The sequence below is a fragment of the Pinus tabuliformis genome, chromosome X (genome assembly GCF_031772625.1).
Source record: "Pinus tabuliformis cultivar Carrire ecotype Pingquan chromosome X, CPIR1, whole genome shotgun sequence".
Classification (NCBI taxonomy): domain Eukaryota; kingdom Viridiplantae; phylum Streptophyta; class Pinopsida; order Pinales; family Pinaceae; genus Pinus; species Pinus tabuliformis.
The window spans coordinates 453,508,471-453,528,591 of record NC_142308.1 but is presented as its reverse complement, the minus strand read 5'-3'; positions in this window follow the sequence as shown (position 1 = coordinate 453,528,591).

The following is a 20,121-nucleotide window of genomic DNA, read 5'->3' as shown; positions in this document are numbered from 1 at the left end:
ATGCATACTAAGAGTAGCATGAATTTTAGAAGTGACCGCTGAACCCAAAACAATAGCTTGATAGGCTTGTTCTGCAGGGCTAAGCGGCATGACATCGCCAAAATAATCAACCTGATCAGGTGAGGAACAATCCAAGAATCGTGAGAAGTGGAGATCATGTTGATGGAAGTGACATTTGGAGGTGGGAGGTAAAAAGTTCCCATAAGAGTAGAGTATTTGAAAAGACCTACCCCAACACTCTCATAAGGAATGTCAATGTTTCCCACATATGGTACATTTCCATTCGAAGAGCCAAAAGAGAAAAAGGATAACTGATCAACGGTGACTATTTTCTCCTCATGAGCAAAACGAAGCACACGAAACAAAGAAGAAACCACACAAAGTATAGCATGAGTCCAACTTTGTCCCAGTAGAAGGTTATAATTCAAATTTGCATCAACGATTTCTACTTCTAAGTCAATAATTTTCCCTTCCAACATTATGGGAAAGTTTATGAGAATACCGTAAGGACGAGATCCTCTTCCATCAAAGGCTTATAAGGTGTTAGGAGACTGGTTGAGAGGCGGAGAGTCTATAGCTTTCCAGGATGAGACAAACATGATGTAGGTGGAAGCATCCTCATCAATAATAGTCTGATGAATCATCTTCCCTTTAATAATGACTTGGATTAAGAAAGAAAGCTGATGGGGAAGACATGGAACATGATTTTCCAGTAAAAGGTAACCAGACTCGAATATGTAGGGTCAATTTCTCCTATAGCGGATAGTAATTATTTTCACTGCGATGGAAAACTCTGGAGAACTTCCAAAGCAAACATCGTTGAAGTTGCTTGAGATAAATATTTGATAATATTGTAATGTTGGGTAGCGCACCCGTTCGGATTTTAAGATGATTTTCGAAGGATACCCTTGGGAGGCAGTTAGATAACGGAGTCATTACTAGGTCTCTCAAAAGGAAGAGGACCCTAAATGGGTGGAGTAGAAGTAGAAGGTGTATCAGTAACTTCTTTCTCCACAACCTGTTTGGGAGGAGTCAGATAGTCTTTTGACCGAGTGGCGACAGAAATAGGTACCATTCCACTCATATAAACCTGAGAACCCGAAGATGTAGAAGATTGTGGTTGTTCTACCAATTGGGTTTGTTGTGATGGAAAAGGTTCTTTTAGTACAACTGGTGTCCCTTGAGTGCCTTTTAACAAGCGACTAACTTCCACACAATGGGGACAATCCTTGGTATAGTGATCTTCCTCACAAATGAGGCAAGGATATTTGGGCTTACGTTTATATGCATCATCAATAAATGATTTTGGAGGATGTTGGGAATGGGTCCCCTAGGGTCAATTTTGGGGTTAAAAGCCCAAGTTTTGGGGCTAAAGGCATAAGTTTTATATAAGGAATGTAAAGTATCTGCATTTTGTGGTCACAGAGCACGAAGATGTAAAGAGTCATCAAGGGTTTCTGCCCTTAGTTTAGGTAACTTGTGTCGGCTTTATGAGATCCACCCTTGGTCCGCAGACCATGGGAATGTATAAAAAGGGAGAGTCTTCGAAGAGTCTAGGTAGTTCTTAGTAAGTTTTTGGGTAGTTGATTGATGTAATGGGTCTGTGAGGGCTAAGAGTGAAGAGTCTTAGTGTAGGAAAGAGGCTCTACAACTGAGTGCGCAGAGGCCTATGGTAGAAGTCCGCAAATAAGTGCGCAAACCACTGCAGCTGTGTGCACAAGGTAGTCAGAGTCTGTAAAGGAGATCTGAACATCAATAAAGAGAACTATTCTGGAGATACCTATGTATGAACTATTTTACTTTTGTTATGAATATATGCAGTTATGTTATGTTGAATATTGGGTTTATGACTTAATGTTGTATTGATGCACGAATCTATGTGTTTTACTTTGTTATATGAACACAAGTAAGAATATTTGTTTACGCAAAGATAATCATAATGCTTGTTGAAGTTATCCACCACTTAAGCTAGTATGGGTAAATACAACAGTAAGAGTAGTCACAGAGGCGTGTAACTATCTGAATTTCCTATTTATGGTCTGCAAAGGATGATCGTAGACCTTCACGAAGGTCTCGAAGCCAAATAAGAGAAGTATATCGATAAGCCCTAAAGGGCTTACCAGTCGATGCAAAGGAAGGGTTAGGGTATAAAATGACATCACTACCATCTCAGGGTGTAGAAACTTTGTTCCTGCATCCCCCCATATTGCTTCGGGTGAGACTTCAGCCCACGCTCCGTGGATTGATGCCGAAAGGGCCAGTAGTGTAGGGTTTTTCTTGCCTAATTAATGTTGAACCTGGGTCAAGGCCCATCAAGACAATAAATGGTTCCGTTGTTGGGACCGGGATCTGCATAAAGAGATGTGTGATGTTGCATCATTGGAATCCAACTAAGAAAGAGATTGAAGACTGGTTGAATAAAAAGATCCACGAATTCACGGCACAAGAGAAAAGGAATCTACGATTGACGAAAGAATAGTGGTTGGATAGATACTTGTACATAGAGATACATGAGATCTTCTTTTGTTCCTTCCCGGTTGAGTTGTACGAGTGGATGGAAAAATTGGCAGATGACCAAGGAAGGTGGAGGCTTAACGGTCCAATAGTCTGGACCTCGGAGTTAGTGCAGAGATTAAAAGCCTCTGAAGATAAGATCGCACACACTGTCAATCATTGGCTCGATCGTATCATAGGAGGGTTCATGACAGAGTTCGTGGTTGATACCTTGGTCAGTTACAACAAAGCAGAGTGCTACTTCTTCAAGGGGTCGCGAGGTAAGTATTTAAAGTCCTTAAATACTTGGATTAAGATGCTCTTGTGTGAAAAGTGGGTTATACAGCTACCTTGATGTGTGGGGCTATGTGAAGTGGAAGGAAATTCAGGAACAAAGTGAAAACATGCCCTTAATATAGCCCACTAATTGAACCTCCTCTAAGTGACGACGAGGAAGCAGCACAGGCTTCTCCACAGAGCGTTGTTCAGTTGATAAAGCAAGGGTTCCCGCGAATATCCCATCCACCCACACTGCTTCCATATTCACCTCCTCCGCATAAACCTTTGCCTACACCATCACCACCTTCATCACTGTTCAGTATGGCGAACTCAGTAAAGCTACATGTGTTCAAGGGCTTGGGAAATGAAGATCCAAACTAGTTTTGGTTTGTCGCAAAGGTTGTATGGGAAGCTCAGGGTATCACGAATGATCAAATGAAGAAAGCAACATTGGTTAGTTCTTTGCAGGATCACACACTTATGTGGTACATTAAGTACTGCAATGATAACCTGAAGTCCACGTTGGTAGATATCCAAACCACGCTGAATAAAGAATTCAGTAGACCTATGTCTAAAGCACAATCAATTGTGGGATTCAAAGAGATCACGATGAAGCCTGGTGAGACACCCTGGGATCTGGATCATAGATTGAAGTGTACAATCTATGAAGCTAACATGAATTTGACTGATGGGAAACACCACGAATGATTTGTGGCTTCACTCCTGCCTCATCTAAGGGTTGCACTATCACAACAAAATATTGGGACCCAGGCAAAAGCCTTGGAAATTGCGATGAGATTAGATGAGACACCGATGCAAGATGCTAATCTGGGGGTTCATTAGATTCATGTGCAGTTGCAGAACCTTTGCCTAGAAATGCAGAGTCTGAAAAAAGATAGAACAGCTCGGCCCGAGGTGCGCGAAGAAATTTGGTTCCTGAAGTGCAAAGGTCGTGGGCATCACAAAGATCACTGTCAAGTTTTCGCGAATTATGTTGTAGCAGGGGGACCAATGCCTCTGAGGCCAGAAGCTCTAGTAGGGCCAAGTATAGGACCTATGTTATGGTGTGCTATCTATCAAGTAGCTAGAAAACATGCGACAGACAATTGCCATTTGCTGCAGAAATTCGTACAGACACCGCAAAAACTCTTCTACAATAACTATCAATCCGTGGATCATGATGAGCGCAATTGCCATAGTTACGAATTAATGATGGATAGAACGCCTGCATATAGGGTGCAGGCAGAAACCCGGCCTCTGTACCAAGGTGCTGAGTGAGTACGAGGTGAATATTAGTGTTACACTAAAAAATGTCACCATGGCTATTTACAGTCGGTATGGCTCAATCAACAGTCATACTACCCTCTTGAGCAAGTCTTATGCCTCTGCTTTTCATGTCAAACTCCAAGAAAGAGAGAAAGTCCTTATAAATATGTTTATCTCTGGGTACGCAGGTTCTCTCAAGCCTTGCCTGCGGGTACGCACCTTTTGTTCATAAGGTCTGCGTCCAAGGACGCTCTGTATCTAAAGGGGCAGGTGCGTCCCTCTGAAAAGGTTAAAATGCGCAAGTTTTATCTTCAAAAGCTTACTTGTGGTCATTTCTAGAGCATTCTAGAAGGTTGTTTGATGTGTATTGAGCGCCTCCAGATGGTTCATGCACTCCTATCAAAGAGGAACTTATCCCATCAATAAGGGAGTGATCCCATCCAAAGAGGGGACTATCCCATTGATGGTGGACCTGATTAACTTCCTCTTGAGCACTATAAAAAGAGGCATTGAGCCAGAAGGAAGAAGGTTGAAAGCTATAGATTTCTAAGGGTAAATGCTGCAGGAATTAGGACTCCCATTTAGAAGCTTGTGAGGAGAGGTTGTCATCTTTACTTGTTCTATTTGGAAGTGGGTGAGCTTTGTCAAAGTAGAGGAAGACTCTTGTGGACCCTGGAAGGAGCTTGCACAACACCAAGGCTCAGGTTGTAATGGTTCCTTTTGATTACCTTTAATGCAAATTGGTCCATTCTTCTCAATAACTTGTTGTTGATGGGTTATTTCATGTACTCCTTGGTCTATATGTTGAATATGCTTTGTTTTATGTTATAATCAGGTGCTATTTAATTGTTTGACTGTTGGTGATTGCAGGTTTTGGAGAAAAGGAGGAGCTCATCCAGATCAACAAAGCTTGGACTTCTACAATAGCGTTTGGACAAAGGTAAGAACGAAACACTTGATTACTCATATCATAATGTATGTTTAGAGAAGGATAGCTCCAGTTTGTTTTGTTTGTCATTAGAATGTCTTAGACTTCTAGGAAGGTCAGTTGTGTCCGCACCCTTGACTGATTCCGTGTGACAAATTGGCGACTCCGCTGGGGATAGTTTCCATTGATGAGAAGAGTCTTTTCTTTTGTGTGAACTTTGCTTTGAGAAAATTGGTTTATTTTTCTGGTTTTGGCTCTGTGATCTTGTCTCTGGGTGGGTTAGCTTAGGATTAGTTTTATTTTGGGTTTTCTTGAGTTTTTCAGTAGGACGCACCCTCTGAGTGCTGCACAGTGCGTCCCTGGACGCACTTTTGCTGTGTGCACAGAGCGGGCCCGCACCTGTGCTAACGGGTTGCCTGCGTCCCCTGCCAAAATTTGAGAAAAATCCACTTTTTGCCTTTTTTGCTCTTAGATTTTGTTTTTTCTTAGTTTCTTCTGCCCAGATTCATCAGTCCCTTGTCCAGAATCTTCACCTGAACTGGTTTCATTAGCATTGAGTGTTTTAGTGGATTTCGTCGAAGTGTAAGCCCTAGGGTTTGATTTTTGAGTAGGTCTTGTAGCGACTTTAGCGGTAGGAGTTGCCAAGCCTTAGATATCTCTGGTTTTGTCAACATTCTGAGAAGTCAGACCTGTTATAAAGTCTACCTGTAGGAGCAACTTACCATCAAGTTGTCTTTTGGGCCAATTTCGAAGTGCTTGTTGTTTAAGTCTTGAATTCCATTTTACGAAAAGAACAAAAAGATTTGAGTTTTGTTTTGACTAGTCTTTTGATTCTGCATTAGCTGGTCCTTGATTTGATTTTGATCAAGTAAAACATCCTAGAATCGTCTTTGTGAGCTTTTGCCTTGTTAGATTTGCTTAGAGTAATCTCTCTTTTGGTTTGCTTGTGAGTCAAGTTTTCATAGTTTTTGTAGCTGTTGAGATTGTTTTTTGTTAAAGATAGGTTTACATGCTTTATTAAAAAGAGAAAATACAAAAATATCTCCTTTGAAAAAGTTTTGTTTCAAGTACCTTTGAAAGTTTTTGAAAGAAAAAGAGTTTTTCGTGCAAGTAAAGAGTGCTTATGTTTGTGTGCTTGAAAAGAAAAAGAGAATTGTTTCTTTGATTGTCTTTTCTAAGGAAGTTGTTTTCTTTAAAAATTGCATTCTCTCAACTCTCTTAGTTAAAGAATTTCATTGAAAAAGCAAAGTAGCATAGATCATCTTAGGTGCATCTTTGTAGTGGTTGGAGTCGAGTCTACACACCATTGGTTTCACTTCCATCACCTTGTGACTTTAAAGAACAACCTTAAAAGTAACGCTTAAAGTAAAATTGAACTAGTAATTTTTATTTTCTAGGGCTCTGAAGCATCAATTTAGATCAGGCTAGTGTCTTGGAGTAGGTGAGTACTTAACTCTCCAAGACAGTAAAACCAAACAAGTAGTCGATCTTGTGATAGAATCAAATCCAATTGTTACATTTACACTCTGGGAAAGCTCCTCTTAAAGGAGAAGCACGAGCTCGTGTCCGAACCAGTGAGGGGATCATTCCCCCTCGTTGGGAACGACGCCAGACAGTACGTATTACAAACGGTAAACCTCGGATTAACCATTGTCGAGGAGCCAGGGGTCACTTATCGGTAAACCTTGGATTACTGTCAAGGAGCCGGTAAGGGGATTGAGCTTGCTACTCTGCCCTTGCGTGCTGTCGGAGTTTAGACTGTTCCCCCAGGTGTACTTGTGGCCGTTGGTAACCTTAGTGACCATAATCTCTAGGATTCTACCCAAGGTGATGGTGGAGGGAAGGTCCCACTGTACCTGGAGCAGACGTCGGCTATACTCACTTGGATTTTCTGGGGGGTTCACTTCACTCGAGACGGTTAAAGTGGAGGAACTTGGTCCAGTCTATTCATTAAGCAGGTTGTCGGCGTAACTGTTCCACCCGCCATTTCTGTACTGAATCCAGCGAGGTTGGGCCTAATCACCAACTAGCGCTTTTGGTCCGGAAGAATACTGTTTGTGTTTGGTTTGACGCCCTAGATTCTTTAGGCGTGTGATTCACATTTGTTTGGTTCTTTAGAGACTTTAGGTGGTTTGATTTGAAATTTTATTTTGTTTTCGTGTGTAGTAGTTAAAATTTTTTAGCTGTGGCGGAATTACCGAGACAGTCCCGTAGACTTCGGGGCCAGTCTCCTGAAGTTGTTTCTGTGGCCGAATTGTTGAGAAGATCCCGTAGACTTAGGGGTGAACCTCCTCAAGACGAGTCCAGTCATTTAGAAGGTTTAAAGGTCCTTGTAACTCCTCCTAGTGGCAGTAGAGTAGGTTCACCTGAAGAAGGAGAATCTTCCTTGGTAGTCCATCCAGATTACCAAAGTTTAGAGACAGGTTATAATCCCGAAGCTGTTACAGTTTCTGAGCTTGTTGGTAGTTTTTCGTCTGCTAGTGATACGGGCGAAGAACCAGAAATATCCGAACCTGTTACTCCGACTCCTAGTGTTCCTGATTCACCGAGAATAGAAAGAATTATCACCGAAAATCTTCCTGTTGGTTTGATTGCTATAGAAGAACTTGTTCTAGAGGAAGAAATAGGCGTCTCTGATCCTGAAGATCAAATTACCCTTGATCTAAGGGAGCGTGAATCTATCTTTTACAGTCCTCCTAGAAGTACTACTTGGTACCTTTCGTTAACCAATTATTTAGACAACTTTGGGCTAGGTTTTTCTACACCTCGAACTCCTTTTCCACCTGGAGGAATTCATACCCCTGTAAATATGTCTGGTCAGTCATCTGTGTTTACACAAAGTCCTGAATCTTTTTTACATGGTGGTCCTTCTGTTCCTACTGGGTATCAATCTCTTTCTGGTACTTTTGCGGGAGCGTCTCCTCAACCCGTTGATCATGGGTTATTAGTTGGAAACAGTGGTAATGTACCATTGGGTGTAGGAGACATTTACATGATGTCAGGTTCAGTTCCTGTTACCCAACCTCAAGGTGGCCAATTACCGCCTGGGGGGCAGCCTTCGTTAATGCCTGGGGGGCAACCTCAAGGTACTTCATTCGTGTCTGGGGGGCAACCTCAAGGTCAGTACGCTCCTATGGGGCAATACATACCTCAAGGTCAACCCCAGCCTCAATATGTACCCCAAGGTCAACCTCAGTATCAATATCAACCTCAAGGATGGCAACCTCAAGGATGGCAACCCCAAGGGTATCAACCCCAAGGATATCAACCTCAAGGATACCAACCTCAAGGTCAAGGTCAACCCCAGTACCCGTATTTACCCCAAGGTTATCAACCTCAAGGTCAATACTCAGGTCAAGGTTATCAACCACCTCAAGGGAAATCATATGGGACTGCACCTTACAATTATAAATCCTATCCTCAATCCGGCTATGGATCTCAGTACCCTCAACCTATTATGGGTCAATACCCTGGAATGTTAGTGTGGGATCCGTCACAGGGTCAACAGATGTTGCAGCCAAGTATACAGTCGGTACCTCAAGCAGGACAACCTGTAGTTCCTGGTCCACCCCAGCAACCGCAACCTGTCCAGTCAAGTGTTCAGACCTCTGTAACTTCGGTAGTTACTCAGCCGCCAATTGCACCTAGTACTCCATCTCAAACGGCCGCTGCAACTACCGGCACATCTACCATACTTACTTCTGGAGTATCGACGGCTCCGGTTTCTACAGTCTCTGTAACCACTCCTCAGACATCTGTACCGTTGTCTGGATCTACGATTCAAACCACAGTCCAGATGCCTGTAGGCCAACCTGGTATAAGTACGGTTGTTACTACTCAACCTCAATTTGTTCAACCTCCATACCAGGGACAGTATCAACCTGGGCAAGCTGTCCAACAACCGGTTTACCAGTATCAACCGTATCCTGGGTACACTTATCAACAACCTCAGCAACCCCAGTACGGTCCGGTTAATCCTGGTTTTCCAGGAGGATATAATATCCCAAATGCGACTCCTGTTCCTAGTTATCATGGATATCCTCCTCCTGGGGCCGGTATTGTGACCCAGAGTTTTAGAGATCCTAACCGGCAGTTACCGTTTATCGCAACTTTGGATTTACCAGACTTGACGCGCCTAACGAACGATCCAATTCAATATCTTCCGTTTTGGCCGCCAATGCAAAATAAGTTGCCCAGCGATATACCCAAGTTCGAAGGTAAGTCTGGAGAGGATCCGTCCAATCACGTGATGACTTACCACCTCTGGTGTGCTTCAAATTCCATCTCGGATGATTCGATCCGCTTACGTCTTTTCCAGCGTACACTCATTGGTCTCGCGGCCAAGTGGTACATTGAGTTACCACAGGCCTCTTTTTACAATTTTAGCCAGTTAGCTACCTCGTTCTTAACTCACTTTCAGTTACCGGTCAGATACGATAACGGTACGGAGTTATTAACTTCACTAAAACAATCAACCTCCACGTATATTTCAGATCACATTCATGAGTGGAGACGTCGAAGAAGGCTAGTGAAAGTTTTTATCCCGGACCAAATCTTAGCTGAATGGTTTGTTAAATCATTATTACCAAGGATTACTGAAGATGTAGCTAAGGCCGGAGTAGTTACTGAGGAGCAAGTCATTGCTCAGGCACAATACCTTGACTTAGTTTACACACAGTCGGGTACATTACACGAGAAGATTCTAGATCTTCCAAAGTCGAACCAAATCGCTGCTTCTCCTTCGGGATCTCATGCCGCTGATGGTATGATTGGTATCGTGAATACAAAGAGCAAGAAGAAGTCTTCCAAGGCTTCAACTACGCCTATTATCACTTTGCCTGATTCCCCGACAGGAGAGTCTTCTCCTGAACTTACCGCTGATATTCACGCTGTAGAGTCATCTACGGCCAAATCAAAAAATGGTGGAAAGAAGAAAGGAAAGAAGAAGGCTAAAGCAGACAAAGCTCCGAAGGAGAAAACTGAAAAGTCGGAAACCTGGCAGCGGTTCAAGCTGTCCAGCGTTTTCGTCACTACATTCTTCTCCGTAAAACTACAGTTATTTCGGATTGCAACCCTATGATTTACATTTTGACAAAACAATTGCTAGGGGGCAAGTACTCTAAATGGATCGTTATCCTGCAAGAGTTCGACTTGGAGTTTGAGAAGTCCAAGTCTAAGAAATCCTTAGTTTTTGCGGAATTGATGTGTGATTTCCCGCGTACTGACACAGAGACAGCGGCAAAAGAGTCCATTGCGGACGAATCTTTGTTTCTTATCAGTACTTTAGATCCGTGGTTCGGGGATATAATCATCTATCTCCAAACCCAAACCTTTCGGCCTGAAGCTTCAAAAGCAGAACGTCGAAAAATTAGGTTTCAATCCCAGCAATACAAAATTATTGGAGATACACTATATCGCCGGGGGGCAGACTTAGTTTTTCGACGTTGTCTAACTCACGAAGAGGCTGAGAGAGTTTTGAATGATTGTCACTCTGGAGCATGTGGCGGTCATATGTCTGGGTATGCCACAACTCAGAAGGTGTTGCGCGCTGGTTACTTCTGGCCATCTATGTTTAAAGATTGTATCATTGCAGTCCGGAAGTGCCACAACTGCCAAGTGTTTGATCGAAAGATGCGCGCACCACCTGCTCCTCTCCACCCTATAATTGCCGTTGGTCCATTCGCCAAATGGGGTATCGAATTTATTACTTGTAACCCTCACTCGGCCGGGGGGCATGCGTATATCATCCTCGCGGTTGATTATTTCACTAAATGGGCCGAGGCGATGCCTACATTCGATGCAAGCGGCAAAACAGCTGCAGTTTTCATATTCAATCATATAATAACTAGGTTTGGTGTCCCACAAGCAATTATTACTGACCATGGAAGCCATTTTCGAAACACCATGATGACTGAACTTACAAGCCAGCTTGGTTTGCGCCATGACAGCTCTACTCCTTATTATCCGCAAGCCAACGGTTTGGTTGAGTCTATCAACAAAGTTCTGGTTATCATGATCCGACGAACCATTGGTATTCATCGGTCGAATTGGCACAACATGTTATTTTCGGCGCTATGGGCATACCGAACCTCAGTGAAAACCTCAACAGGGTTCACTCCTTTCCAGCTAGTTTATGGCTTAGAAGCAGTGTTACCCATTGAATGTGAAATCCCATCACTTCAAATGGCTGTCGAATTACTTCCAGCTACTTCCGAAGAGGAAAAACGTTTATTGTACTTAGCTAAATTAGATGAGACTCGACGCGACGCTGCATTGGCAATCGAGACTCACGCGAAGCGAATGAAAGCTCAGTATGATAGAAATGTGACCCCTCAGAGTTTTTCGGAGGGAGACCTAGTGCTCTTATATGATCAAGCTAACGATAAGCTAGGTGCTGGAAAATTCGTTCCTATGTGGCATGGACCCTATATTGTAAAGCGAAAGCTAGCAAAAGGGGCTTATGAGCTAGTAGATTTTGATGGGGACTCTTTGGATAAACCCAGAAATGGACTTTACCTAAAGAGGTATTATGCTTAAATGGTGGGTATGGAGAATTTTTAGTTAGGTTAGGTTTTCTTTCTAGCTAGTATGATTGTTAGTTAGTCAGTGTGCTTAGCTTAGTGAGTGTGTTTTTCGTCATTATTTTGGCTTATCTTGGTTTTGCTCTTGATATTGTAGATGTCGACGCCCCTCCAAACATACATTGGATTTGCTGATGGTGCTTGTCGTAGTACACGGAATATCTCTTCCGCAGCTTGGGTTATCTATTCACCCTCTGACGAGTTAGTTTCTATGCATGGGGTAAGCCTCGGTCAAACAACGAATAACATTGCAGAATACAGTGCAGTGGTTGAATTATTATCCGAATCTATTTCATTTGGAATTCGACGTTTGATAGTGAGGTTAGATTCTGAACTTGTTGTATTACAGCTTAATAGAGTTTATGCCATTAGAAATCCTGTGTTATTAAGGTTGTTTTTGAGAGTGCGTCTCTTGGAACGTGAATTTGATTACATTGAATATCAGCATATTCCAAGGTCCTTAAATACATTAGCAGATGCAATCGCTTCTCGAGTGTTGGACAGACATTTACGATAATCATGCAAGTAAATTTAAAAAACATTTCATCATACATGTTAAACAAGATAAGCCGGTAATAGTAATATATATATAGATAGGAGTGTGTCAAAAAATATACATCGTCTTCGATCATAGGTTGAAAAACACCTTATGATCGGCAAAATGATAAGTACAAAAAGACAAAAATGTCACATGTGTCTACAAAGTGACTAGCCAATCACTGGTGGTGCTCCCTATACAACACCACTGCACGGGCTACCTTGCGCAAAAATCTCCTCAATGGTCCAGGGACCGCGACTACGTAGTGCTGAAGTCTGATAGGAATATCATCCATAGAAGTCTCCAGTATATCCGCCGTCAGACGCTGTAGATCATGCTCCAACTCAGTCAGTACCTATGCAGCCGCCGCGTCCTGTGGGGCCGGTAGCGGTGCAGCTGGATGTCGCCTCTCGAAAGGTCGGAGGTTGGCTGGACGCTGTGGACCAACATCTGCATTTTGAAAGTTTTACTGTCAGTTTTGAGACGATATATATAAAAAACAAAAAAAAAAAATATACATAATTTGAAAACTCGTGAAAAATAAAGTACCTCTGTCATCCCATTGTTCTCCCTGTGGAAGAACCATGTCCGGATTCCCTCGAAAATCTATTCCGGCATACGGAAAGTCCTGAATCGCGAACACCTGGTCCTCTAACCAGTGAAAATAACTGTCAGTGAATCGAACAACTGCCGCACCCTCGTCCGGATGCCGGGCCATCACCGCAACCCATCGTACCAGCTTTGGCTCCTGAGGACCCGAAATATCAACAGTGAGATGCTGAGGGATCAGCATTGGAATCCTCTCTAAGGCAAAGCTCACGACTATAGGCCCATATCCAAAGGTCTTTAGTCTCCCGGTCTTTGCCTTGGTCAGTTGGGCTTTCAAGTTAGCCAACAGTGCATCACACCAGTTGAAAATGGTGCCTTGGAGACAATCAATTGCCATCCGAAATTGAGACCCAGTAGCAATATGTAAAGTGGCTGAGCCACAAATCCTGGTCACAGTGAAAGCTAAGACCATGAGTTCACGTTGAGAGACATATTTGATCTCTATGCCTTTCTTGTGCTCTCGATCAGGTAGGCACCAATCTGCTCGGAGACTATCAAGGGATTGGCCACCCGGCCTAGTCCCAGCCAGATTGAGTTGCTCACCTCTATTCGGCAAGCCAGTAAGAAAGTAAATGTCAGCAGGCTCTATCTCGAGTTGTTGCCCGCCGATATAAAATCATTGCTCTTGAACATTCCATCTCTCGACCAGCCACTCCAAGAACCTTACTTGAGCTCTCATACCGGGTATGGACCAGTATTTGTATAATCCACATCCTCTTAGGGCATCGAGGGAAGGTTGATGATTGATTGCAGCTTCATCAACCTCCTCATGCTCTCTTTCTCTCCAATCCAGCATGATAGGTGCCCTACACATGAATAAACAGGAATTAAAATTAATTTTGGGAAATTTCAATGGTTAGTTTGGGAGTTTGGGGTTTCAAAACCCGCGTTTTGCGGAGGACGCACCCCGCGTTTGGCGCACAGTGCGCCGGGACGCAGGTCGCCTGAAGGTAACCTGCGTCCCCCGACCTTTTCCCTGTATAGGAAAAAGTCGGGGGACGCAGGCCAGCCTTTAGGAAACCTGCGTCCCCCGCAGGGCGGTTTCCAAAACCCAAAACCCCCCAAAAATAAAAAATGAAACCTAAAACAAAATTCTAAATGGATGAAATTGACAAGGAGGATATTGTGAAATACCTGGAAGAGACGGCGTTCGATTCTAACGGTCGGATTTTCCGCAGCAACCACGGGAAGTTTCTTGTCAAAAGCTCCTTTTTCAACCTCAATAGTCAAACGGTAAAAATGACATGGTAAAAAGTCTTTTTATAGGTTTTTTGGATGAATTTGTTCATTTTTCACCATGGAAAGATGTTTTGCGATGAATTTTTGCCTATCTTAAACAGGTATGAGTAATATGTCGCTTTTGTGCAGGACAAAGGGACTTAGAGGGAAAATTGTCATTTTTCACAAACAAAATATCAGAGTCATCTTTTAAGCCCTTTTCTGACTCCTAAAACATGAAAAGATTGCCGAGCGTTTCTTTTACACTCGTTAAAACGGAATTAAAAGACGGTCCCCTTATAGCTCTTTTCTGACCGTAAAATCAGGAAAAGATAGCCGTGTTTTTGTCGTTTCAAACTCGATACGGAAATAAAACGACGTGTCCTTGATCGCTTTTTACTTTTCAGGTCAATGACACTAATTATGAAAGTACTCCTTGGTCGCAAGATCAAGCGGTTCCCCCAGGTATTATTTTATACTTTTTCGGGCTTGAGGGACACAAATTTACGAAAAAGTTCAACTTGGAGTTTCCTTAAGTTTTTCAGACTCTTTAAAATTGAAAAACGCCGAGTTTCTCCTATACTGGGCTCGTTAAACATTTCACAGTAAAGGACCTATTCAATTACAAACAGGAACGAACCACTCCTTCCTAGGGTTCGAATCAAAACTGGGTTGGACTCATCCGAAGGATGAGCTTATAATCAAGCATATGTTATCCTCCTCAAGCTTGTTAAAAAAATAAAGAGGTACTTGCCAGAAATGGTGGGGGAAAAAAGAGAAGAATGAGCCTATTTGTTACCTTTTGTCTCAAAAGAAACTTTATTACCACTCTTGGACACGACACTTTTTCACCTGGGTTGGGAAATCTTTTACCTCACAGTCAATCAAACCACTTTTGAAAGTCTTCAACCAGGTTCCGGGGATTAACTTTGAGTTATTCAGCACCAAACCATCTGTCGTGTTGTTATGTGTCCAAGAGGTCTGCAAACAAAACTTTCACCTGCAAAATACTTGTCATCCGTTTGACCATCCCTGAGTCAGTCCTTACAGCAATATTTCTTCAACTTGAACAATGATTTCGTGTTGTGGGCTTGCCCGCAACGGGTCACTTTCTATCGACATCAGCACATTATCTAGAGAGATGACTTAGAAATCGTCAGTGCCTTGAAGTCTGCATGCATCAATGGCAGGTTTCTCGCCTTTGACGTCAGTTTACATCATTGACTTTCGATCGAAGGATTCCGTGAAATGTTCGACATCAACTCATTCATTCACATCTCATGGATTGTACTGGGTACTTTGAGAACCATTGACATTACTGGTGGTCTCTCTCACACTTGTTAACAGTTTACATCATCGACTGGTAATCAAGTGGTTTCTACCATGTTCGACATCAACTCATTTATTCGCATGGCTAGAATCGTACCAATTCGAGAAGTAGGAATGAAGACCCTGGATCAAATCTTTACCATCCAGGCTGCGAGGAGTTTTGTATTCATTATCTAAGTAGACTAATCATAAACAGATGGCTGCGCCCATACTGTGTCTACAAAAGTCTATGATTATGATGTACTGCAAAAACATTCCTATATCAGAGTAGTTAGTCTGTTAGTTAAAGTTTTTATCTGAGTATGGGAATGCCTACCTCAGTGATGATATAATCTTATCCATGTATTTTGTGTTGAAAATTGCAGGTTCCAACCAGGTTCTCCACGAGATAATCCTCGAAATGATAAAGCGCTTCACCCTTCCTAGATAATACAAAACCCTAATCTATTCCAGGCTTCGCACTTTAGGGGGCAATCTGTTACACTAAAAAATGTCACCATGGCTATTTACAGTCGGTGTGGCTCAATCAACAGTCATACTACCCTCTTGAGCAAGTCTTATGCCTCTGCTATTCATGTCAAACTCCAAGAAAGAGAGAAAGTCCTTATAAATATGTTTATCTCTGGGTACGCAGGTTCTCTCAAGCCTTGCCTGTGGGTACGCACCTTTTGTTCATAAGGTCTGCGTCCAAGGACGCTCTGTATCTAAAGGGGCAGGTGCATCCCTCTGAAAAGGTTAAAATGCACAAGTTTTATCTTCAAAAACTTACTTGTGGTCATTTCTAGAGCATTCTAGAAGGTTGTTTGATGTGTATTGAGCGCCTCCAGATGGTTCATGCACTCCTATCAAAGAGGAACTTATCCCATCAATAAGGGAGTGATCCCATCCAAAGAGGGGACTATCCCATTGATGGTGGACCTGATTAACTTCCTCTTGAGCACTATAAAAAGAGGCATTGAGCCAGAAGGAAGAAGGTTGAAAGCTATAGATTTCTAAGGGTAAATGCTACAGGAATTAGGACTCCCATTTAGAAGCTTGTGAGGAGAGGTTGTCATCTTTACTTGTTCTATTTGGAAGTGGGTGAGCTTTGTCAAAGTAGAGGAAGACTCTTGTGGACCCTGGAAGGAGCTTGCACAACACCAAGGCTCAGGTTGTAATGGTTCCTTTTGATTACCTTTAATGCAAATTGGTCCATTCTTCTCAATAACTTGTTGTTGATGGGTTATTTCATGTACTCCTTGGTCTATATGTTGAATATGCTTTGTTTTATGTTATAATCAGGTGCTATTTAATTGTTTGACTGTTGGTGATTACAGGTTTTGGAGAAAAGGAGGAGCTCATCCAGATCAACAAAGCTTGGACTTCTACAACAGCGTTTGGACAAAGGTAAGAACGAAACACTTGATTACTCATATCATAATGTATGTTTAGAGAAGGATAGCTCCAGTTTGTTTTGTTTGTCATTAGAATGTCTTAGACTTCTAGGAAGGTCAGTTGTGTCCGCACCCTTGACTGATTCCGTGTGACAATTAGGGAAGTGGATGAGGCCGATGTGGAGAAGGACCTGGTAGGGGTGGGGGCAGGTCATTTGTTACAACAATGGGGGACCAGGACAGTACACACGAGACTGCCCAAATCCGATGTGTCTGACATGCCGATATTGTACTCAGTTTGACCACGTAGTGGAAGATTTCCAGATATTGATAGCTAAGATATGTGAAAAGGAGGCACAACCTCTGTAGTCGACTCAGAACCTATAGATGATGAGGGTTGAAGAGGACCCCAAGGTAAATATTGTGCTGCGGAGTGGGATGACAATTGGTGAAGATAAGGGGAAGTAGACTGAAGAAAGTGAATGGGTCTGAAAAACTCCAGAAAAGGAGGTCGAGTTTGATCTAAAATGTGCACGAGAAACATTCATGGAAGCAAAGAAGAGCTTCACTGAGGCCTCTACCTCAGGAAGTTAGGACAAGCCAGCAGAAGAGATTAACCCATCCATGCTTACTACTTTCTTAGAGACCTGTATGATGCTGCTCCATGGCATCAAGGCTATGAAAGGGATACATGCACTGATAAACAAGTGTGAAGGGAAAGAAAATGCTCCTGATGGATCGTGCATAGTTAGGAAGATTGGTAAGCATAAGGCAAGAACGGGGCATGAGATGAGGCTCACTACATAGATATGAGAATATGAGATGGATTAGGTAATTTTGGATTTGGGGTTGGACGCAAATTTCTTGCCTAAACAAACCTAGGAGAGGATGGGAAGACCTGTGCTACAGTGGTCTCTAATTCAATTAAGAATGGAAAATTAGCACAAAATTATCCCCATGGGAAGGTTGTAGGGAGTGACAATTAATATTGAGGGTGCGAGCACATTGGCTGACTTCGAAGTGATAGAGATTGTGGATGAAAACAATCCCTACCCTGCGCTCCTTGGGATCGATTGGGCCACTGACATGAATGGGGTAATCAATTTGAAGAAGCGGAAGATGATATTTGAGAAGAAATCGCTTCGTGTAATGGTGCCCCTGGACCCTGCAGAAGGACCACGCTATACTGAATCGGTCCGCGATTATGAAAGTGATGACGATTTGGACTAGATTTACAAGATAATGACACGAGATCAGGATTGGGTGAATCTGATAGCGGATGGACGTATTGCATGGGGTCGCGAAAGCTCCTGCACTTCAGATTCAGATTAGGAGTTGGAACACTGGCAGAACCGACTTCATGAAGTATCTACGCTACGCTCTAATATGATGACCAAGTCATTACATTGTGTATCGTCAGAGGTAAGAAATCTACCTTACTATGATGGTTTAGTGGATGTTGATAACTTTTTGGATGCATTCAAGAGAGAAGTGCCAGAGAAGCATCACTTCTAGGCCTTCAATTGGGTGTTACGTGCTACGCTTGCGAGATGGTGGGGCACGCACAAGGAAATTTTTTATGATTGGCACGTGTACAAAAAGATGATGAGAGTGCGGTTTAGTCACCCACAAGTGCGGATAACAGAGAAATATGATGGAAGGAATAACCTGCACGATCACTTGGCTAAATGGACTAAGGTTTATGGAATGAAGCCTCAACCTGAATGGGTGGATCTGTTTTGTCATATTTTGGATGTAATACTGATGAACTAGTACTTAGAAATAGAGCTCTGCCATGGCACGGAAGAATGGGACATTTTGCGACAGGGATTCTTACTGAAATTTAGATTTAAGGATGGGTTTGAGAGTATTAACGAGGCATTGTAGGAAGTTAAGGCAACAATCTTCAGAGTACCGCAGGATCTCTTATACTTAATATAATCGGATTGGACCACCCAGCTGAGCCGTGTGCTGGAATGCTACAATGTGACTATAAAAGAAATGACGAGAACCCAAGGAACATTAACATCCCACAGAATGAAGGTCACCGCAAAGTTGAAGGACCGATGATTGAAAATCCAGATATCACCGCACCACTAAAAAAAAACAAGTGAACATTGGGATAGAGGCAGAGACGAAGTTTGCAAATATTGGGGACTACTAGGATGACACAACAGTAGATAAGGTTGCTGAATTACTCCACGAATACCAGGACTTGTTCCGTACGAAGTTTTCAGACCTAAAGGGGATAATAGGAGACCTGGGGGTGATGAAAATTACGCTAAAAACAGACATGAAGCCGATCAAATAGAGGCCTTACCGCCTCAATCTGAAGTATAAAGAAAGGGTCTGCTTAGAGCTAGATAAAATGCTTGTGGCGGGCATCATTGAACCAGTAGAAGAGTCTGATTTGGTAAGCCCAATGGTAGTTCAGAACAAGAAACAGAAGGATGAAATAAGGATATGTGTAGATCTCAGGAAGTTGAATGATTCCTATGTACATGATCCCTTTCCAACTATGTTCACTGACGAGGTGTTGGATAATGTAGGAGGCTAGGAGGTATATTCATTCACAGATGGATTCTCGGGGTATCATCAGATCAAGATCACGCAGGAGGATAGAAGTAATATGACCTTAGCCATAGAGCGGGGGTGCTTCCAGTATATAGTAATGCCTTTTGGGTTGAAGAACGCGCCAACGATCTTTTCGCGCGTGGTCATCGCGGCATTCAAGGACTTCATCCACAAGTTTTGGAGGTATACTTTGATGATTGGACGGTGTTTGGGTTGGTAAAGTGCCACATAGCTAGTCTACGCTTGATGTTGGATACATGCCGGAGGTACCAGATCGTGCTCAATTTGAAGAAATGCTTGTTCTGTGTCCCTTTTGGGATCTTGTTGGGTCATGTGGTATGCAGACAAGGCTTGATGGTAGACCCTGCTAAGATCATGGTTATAATCAATTTGGAGGCACCAAGAAGTGTGAAACAGCTACGCGCAATGTTGGGGCATACAGGGTACTATAGAAAGTTCATCAAAAGCTATGCCCAGATTACTGCACCGATGGAGAAGCTGCTAAAGAAGGATGCCACGTTCTGTTGGAATGAAGAATGTTAGCAAATCTTAGATGTGTTGAAGGAAAAGATGGTCACCACGCCAATCCTAGTCTTCCCGGATTAGAAGAAGGAATTTCACGTGCATGTGGACGCATCATGTATTGCGCTCGGGGCAATACTGACACAGGCTGATGAAGGAGAATTGGATCATCCTATAGCGTTCGCAAGTATGAATTTGTCTAAAGCCGAGAAGATCTATTCAACAATAGAGCATGAACGGTTGGCCATGGTGTATGCGCTCCAGAAGTTCAGACACTACTTGCTAGGTGGACATTTTAACATGTATACAAACCATTCTGCATTAAATTACTTGGTGAACAAGCCTATGTTGTGGGGGAAGATATGCAGATGGCTGTTATTGTTTCAGGAATATGATTTCAAAGTTATTGTG